This window comes from Papaver somniferum, chromosome 8, assembly GCF_003573695.1.
Source record: "Papaver somniferum cultivar HN1 chromosome 8, ASM357369v1, whole genome shotgun sequence".
In the NCBI taxonomy this organism is placed as follows: domain Eukaryota; kingdom Viridiplantae; phylum Streptophyta; class Magnoliopsida; order Ranunculales; family Papaveraceae; genus Papaver; species Papaver somniferum.
The window spans coordinates 15,788,681-15,796,333 of record NC_039365.1 but is presented as its reverse complement, the minus strand read 5'-3'; positions in this window follow the sequence as shown (position 1 = coordinate 15,796,333).

Here is a 7,653-nt window from a genome sequence, read left to right as displayed (position 1 = left end):
TCTCAAAATAAACACACTGACAAGGCTGACTCCACCACAACAAACCTACTGATTTCTAGCAAACAAAAAGAATGATGGCTCCACTTAGATTGTTTCTAGACCAGCTTCTAATCCTTCGAAAGGGAATTCGTTACAATTTAAGCAAACCCCTCTGGAATCAATCCGAGTTAAAGTAAGTTGAATAGAGGCGAGGGAATCTCGGTGGAGCTTTGATACCCAAGGCTTCACCGGTATTACAAGGCGGCGCAGTCACGCATTCAACTTACATAAACCGTCAAGAACTTCGAAGTATGCTTAAAAGAGTAACCAATATTTTTCGAATGACTTTCCTGTTAAGCTCGTTACCCTATCGGTCTCGTTCTAGTCAAAATTTTAGGCTTAGGTTCGCGTTTGGTGTCGTTTTCCTAAGGCGGGCAAGAAGCGAACGGTGATAAAATCCGAACCCTTATCTTGTATGGCCAGTCCTTGCCCTTTACTAGGAAATTAAAGCAGCCGTTTTCAAGTCCTCAACATATATGCATACGAAGGAAGACAGTAACTCGCTGACAGGAGATTCGCGAGTGTTTCGACAAACTTACCTCCCATACCAGACGGGAGATGAACCTTTGTAGTCGACTCGGGCCACGACTCCTATGTCATGTACGAACCCGAGGAGCCGAGACGATATCGTAATCGTCGTCCTTCTCTGCAAACAGTTTATATTTAAACTACCCTTCCGTAGGGTTTAAAAATAATGTCCCAAAATTTAAAGTCCAAAGTCCAAAAAAAAATAAAGTGCAAAAGAAAAAGGAAGTCTAAAAAAAAAAATCTACAAAAAAAAAAATGTCTCTCTTTTTTTATAAAATAAAAAAAATCTTCTTCTTTCGCTCCTTTCGCTTTGTCTTTTACTCCAAGTCTTTAAGTATTCACCAAAAGCTTTAGAAAACTTTTCTTTCGCTCCAAATTCCAAAATCTGAAAGGAAAAGACAAAAACCCAAAAACGTAAAGAAGAACAAATTAAATAAAAACCTAAAAAAAAAAATCTAAAAACTCTAGCCTAAAGACAACTCCGCGTCGGCGGCGCCAAAAATTTGATCTAATTTCAAAGTTGTTGTAATAAAAAGGTTCGTTGAGACTTGTGAAAGCGGATTTTTAGATTTTTTTTAATAAATAAAAATAGCAAACTAAATTAAAAAGATGTTGTGAAAATTATGGAGAGAATGGGGCTAGGATTCCACCATTGGTCCATATTAGTGATTTAATAAAACAATAATTATGCAACTCAACATTTAAATTGATTTTAATAGTATTTCCTAGACATGTAGATTTTCAAAAGAATAGATGTTAATCCAAGCATAGAATATCAAAACCCTAAAGCAAGCATATTCTATCAAGAGAAAATACACCTAACTAATCAAAATCATATAAACAATTTTTAGTTCAATGCAAAAATCATAAAAAAAAAAGTTGTTGTAATTAATTAATGGAAATATATCACTTTTACCGAAACAACGGCTTCCTCCATAGCCCCAAGGATTGGGTTTAGCACCTCGTTATTACAAAGAAAACTAAATAGAAGAAATAAAAGAAAATTGTGAAACTGGCTACCGGCTCACCGACTCTCCCTTGATTGTGCTCTCTTGCTCTCTATTTATACACACAAACCCATTAATCAAATATATTCTTCCATAACTCCAAAATCTTCTTCTTTTTAATTAAAAATATCTTCAAGAATTTTTCTTCTTCTTTATATTCTCTAAATTTCTTTATTATACCTAAATATTTTTTAATTCGCGGAATCAAATCCAAGAGAAAATCCTCTAAGATATCTTTCATGTTTAATAGAAGATAACTTCATTTTTTTCAAAACTCCGGTAATTAATACTCATAGATTTCCTGTTATAAGGAAGAAGATATTCTTGTCTTAAAAATTGTAAATCCTTTACTATTGAAACCCAAATTTCTCGCCAATATTCTGTTTGAAAATGAAGAAGAAGGTGGTGCCCCTATCCAAAGTGCAGGTGCCTTTATTAATTTTCTCAGAGAGGTGCAAGCATCACTATTCGAGCAACTTTTTCCACACAAGTGTATTTCTCCAAAAACACCTACACAAACATAAAAACACCATAATAAGTACAAAATCAAGCACTAACAATAGAGACATTAAGGACAATTCAGACACAAAAATGTGTCTATCACAAGTACACCACCAACTTTTTCGTTCGACAAACTATATGGACAAAACTTAATACAATTGCAAGTAGACCGACTTAATGATCCTTGGTAATACATATATAGAGTTTATATCTCTATCTTTTTTCAATCAGAAAGTTTAGATAGTGGAGTCTGTGAACCTGATTGTTAAGAAGAGTACTTGGACGATCCCAAAAATCAATATCCAAGATCAATCTAATCGTATCCAAATATTCAGATCTAAATTCTGCCAAGTATGAAACTTGTTATCTATATTGCAAGATACGAATTCTACAAGAAACAAGTCTCGTAATTGATCTTAATTGTATGGACGTATCTACTAGAATTGAATATGTACTACTTGTGTAAATCTTATTATAAAGATAAACAATATAATGTGGAAAATGAAAAACACAAGACACCAAAAGTTTTGTTAACAAGGAAACTGCAAAATCAGAAAAACCCTGGAACCTCATCCATATTTGAACACCAAACTGTATTAAGCCTCTACAGACACTAGATTACTATCAGATTTCAGACTGGAATGTAGTTGAGACCAAATCCACCCTCCAAGCGATTTATTTACAGTCACGCTCCTTACTCTCTCGGACCTCGCAAGGTTCTATGAAATTAATTGATTCCCTTAGCTAATGTCTTTTACATCCTAAGAGTTTCTTCAGCCTAAGTGAAGACTTTCATTACCAATTTACCTCTAACAAAGAAGCAATTTGATTTCCCTTTAAGATCAAAGATCAAGGCTTGAAAATCTGTTTGCAATAGACAAAGCTAGCAAACCTCACAAATCATGAACACTTACACTCAGTTAGCTAAGAAACCTAAATATTTCACCGCCTATCAAGAACAATCATGAACTAATAAATTAAGAATAGTTTTCACATATTTATCTTGAGGAATCACAAATGTCTGGGTCGAAGAGAACTTTGTGATATCTATCTATCTTTCCTTGGAAGAGATTACGAGAACCTCGATAATAGAAAATAAAGCTCATGATACACGAACTATAAAGGTAAATATATTCGGAACTGGATTCAGGGATCCCCATGAAGTCTTTAAGTCATAGACATGATTATGTTTCTCATAGGAAACCTAGGTAAATAGAGGGAGACTCTAGTAACCAACTAGGATACAAAGACTCGGGGATTCAATTTCCCAGTTGAAAGGGTTGCTTAGAATTCAATCTAATATAACTTTAGGTGAAACTCTAATGAGGGTTTCAAGTAAGCATGCAAGAAGTTAGTCTTGAAATCGCATAGAAGAATATACACAATGGTCGGTTACAGAACCGTGTATAACATCGTCTTTTGGAAAGTATGCCTTATAAACTTTATCAAAATGATGTTCATTCAAACATTTAAGAATTTAATAATGTTCAACATACACAAGGTGTTTTAGTGATGAATGATGTCTTAGAGGTGTTTATGAGAGTCATATCAATGATAAGTATATTAGAAAAATAAGTCTTTGTTTATCTGCTAAAAATTCACTGGGACTTTTGGTGAAACATTTCGTGAACCGTATATGTTATTCATGAATCTCGAGCGCAATAGTTTGTTAACCGGGTTGGACAACTGTTATGAGGCTCGTGAAGTCAGATGACAACATTTTTCGAACCGGGTTCGCCAACCGTTAACCTAACTCCAAACTCAGATCACCACAGTTCGTGAACTATCCCCTTCTGGACTGTTAGGTTTGCGAGCTGGTTCGCCAACCTTATTATATTCCAGAAACTCATATATATAGGGTTTGTGAGATGGTTCGCCAACCTACCCAGAGACGATATAGCAAAAGTTTTGAATTTCTTTCTTTGATGTTTGAAACATTCTCAAATGATAAAATCATTGCTTGGGCATTTTCAAATGATCCACAAAATCAATTCTTAGACAATAAATTATTTTGAACTATTATTGTTAAGGACCTTTGAACATATGATGCTTGAATTATATTTCGAGATGTTGACAAGACAAACTTGACTTGAAATTACCTCTTTGCAATAAATCTTTTGAAGTCATACGATATAGTCTCAAATAGATAGAATGGTAAAGCTTGTGAGTAATAAAATAGTCCAGTCGTCACATACCTTTTTGATGAAGTTCTCCAAATTTTTTAGTCGATCTTCAGTCTTCCAGGGTGACGTCTGATACTCAACTAACAACTTTTATACCTAGTTCGAGACTTAAATTAGTATAATAGAAATCAAGATATAGTTTTGTTTATCTAATATTGACAACAAGCTTTAAATAGCAAAACTTGTGGTTCAACCGATCATTGCTCTAACAATCTTCCTTTTTGTCAATTTTAGTGGCAATACTATTCAATACATATGGATTCAAAATTAAATAAACTATCAGCTCAAAATCCATTATGCTTGATTTTCTTGGTTCTTCAACATCGTCTTGAATTTTTGTACTTCAAATTCTTCTATGGTTCTGCATGTGTTGGTTCAACATCTTTGTTGTTGAAGATCCGTAACGATAACTGAAAAAGCGGGGGTCTAACAACCTCACTCAATATTTCGCTTAGCAATCCGTATGGACTAACTCCAATATACTTTCAAGAGAATCAACTAGACAATCAGAATCAGTCTTAAGAAAAAGTATATCAAAGAGTTATATCTCAATTTCTCGATTCAATCCGCAATCAAACAAATAGGGATTTGCGTTCCTGATTTAATACAAGAGAAATAACTTCAACGGTACCAAATACCAATGTTCAAGGATCAATCAATTTCAATCAACAACCAAAGGTTGGATTTACCAATTGATCGATTCACCGACAACCTGTGATATTTCAATTATATAACAAAATATATTGTGGAAAATAAATAACACAGACACCAGAAGTTTTGTTAACGAGGAAAACGCAAATGCAGAAAAACCTCGGGACCTAGTCCAGATTTGAATACCACACTGTATTAAGCCGCTACAGACACTAGCCTACTACAAGTTAACTTTGGACTGGAATTTAGTTGAGCCCTAATCAATCTCAAACTGATCAAGGTACAGTCGCGTTCCTTACGCCTCAAGAACCACGCCGGATTCTGCGCACTTGATTACCTTAGATGATGTCACCCACAACTAAGAGTTGTTACGACCGAAATTCGAAGACTTGATAAACAAATCTGTATCACACAGAAAAGTCTATTGAATAGATAAACCTGTCTCCCACATATAAACCTATGAGTTTTGTTCCGTCTTTTGATAAATCAAGGTGAACAGGAACCAATTGATATACTGGACTTTTATTCCCGAAGAACATCCTAGAAATATCAATCACCTCACAATAATCTTAATCGATTATCGAAACAAGATATTGTGGAATCACATACGATGAGACGAAGGTGTTTGTGACTACTTTTCAATATTTCCTACCAGATATAAATCTCGAGCAAATATTAAAGAAGATAGTACTCAATCACGATAAAAAACAGCAAGATCAGAACGCGTAACTAAAGAGAAATAGTTGGGTCTGGCTTCACAATCCCAATGAAGTCGTTAAGTCGTTAACCTATAGAGTTTCATGAAAAACCTAAGGTGAAAGGAGAATTGACTATAGCTTATGCAACTAGTATCACACAGGAGGTGTGGGGATTAGGTTTCCCAGTTGCTATAATTCTCCTTTATATAGATTTCAAATCAGGGTTTTCAATCTGAGTTACCTCGGTAACAAAGCATTCAATATTCACTGTTAGATAAAAACCTGATTAAATTCAAGCTAATATCTTTCAACCTTTAGATTGAACTTAGTTTGTTATACACAAATGAAATGTAACTTCGTTTATGTTTGGGCAACCGTACCTTAACGTGTACACTTAGTTGGTTCAACAAAGTTAACCAATGGTTAGCCATATGAGAAATTTCATATCAACCTTATTCATCTTTATCATAACTAGTTCAAATGACTCAAATGAAACTAATTAGAGAGTTTTTCAATTGTTTATATTCTCATATAAGTATAAAAGACACAATTGAAGCAAAGTCGATTTTGATTCACTCGAATCATTTCATGAACATTATAGCCACAGTTTGCAAAAGATTGCATTCCTTATTATATAAATGTATTAGTTCATGAACAAATCGATTTTAGAACATAACCTACTTAAGTATGCAAACGGGTACGCATACCTAAGTAGCCGGACTGAGTTTGGTTATGCCAGTATGCGTACGGGTACGCATACCATTTACTTTTCCAAACTCCAGCAGATATTCACAGAACATGAACTTCCACCAATATGCATACGGGTACGCATACTTGGTTTTCAGACTTCCATAACCAGACAGTATGCGTACAGGTACGTATACCAAGGTTCACGAATTTTGGGCTTTACACAAATGTGAATACACACACTATGTTTATATCCAATCATGGTTATGTGTTCTAAACCCTCATTTCAATCATTGAAAAATTCTTGGAAAACGAAAATAGCTGTCTCACACAATCTATTAGCTTCAAAGCAATTGTCAAGTGATCGAATGATCAATACGAAACATTCTGATTCTATAGCAAATGACTGTCTCACACAATTCATGTAAGATGTTACAAGGCGATTTTCACATGATCATATTTTGACTTTCGTCAAGATTAAAAGATGAACTTGGTTAAAGCAAAAGCTTACCAACACACATTTCGAGAAATAGATAAGCGAGATAAACTCGGCTCGAAATACCAAATGTGTATAATTGAAGTCTATATAGCAATACGACTTTTTGTCTCAAATATGAGATAGAGTAGATAGACTTTTGAGTGATAGGTGAGTTCAAGTCTCCATATACCTTTTGTTGATGAAGTTCCACAAGTTCCCTTGAGTAGTTCTTCGTCTTCATTCGATAAACGCCGTGAAGTCTAAAGCTCAACTACACTTACTATCCTAATCTGATACTTAGCTATAAGTATACTAGAAATCAAGACTTATAGTTTTGGCAACTAAATTTGACAAACAAGCTTGAGATAGCAACGCTTGCGAGTTCGACCGAGCAATGCTCTAACAATCTCCCCCTTTGTCAGTTTTAGTGAGAAAACTATCAATACATATGGATTACAATATAAATAAACTTTGTAGCTTCTCATCCAAATTCTTGATCTTCTTGGTTCTTCAACATTACTCGAAATCTTCGTCACTTCCAAGTACTCCGTGATTCTAAAGGTGTTCAACTTAGCATCATAGTTGTTGAATATCCGTAGTTATAATAATGAGAAAACAATTTCTCTCAGTCATTGTTATATAGTGTCATGATATTATTACACAATATTAAAGTTCAATTGTATCACAACTTTGACAATAATACTATGGTGATATGTATCAACCCCCCTAGTCAATACTTCATCTCACATGAAAATCACCCCCCCTTACATAATGATCCGCAAACTATATGTATTTGTAGTGTGAATTACACATTAGTTCTCCCCTTTTTTGTCAATATAAATTGGCAAAAGTACGAAAACTAGTGGGATCCTAATGAAATT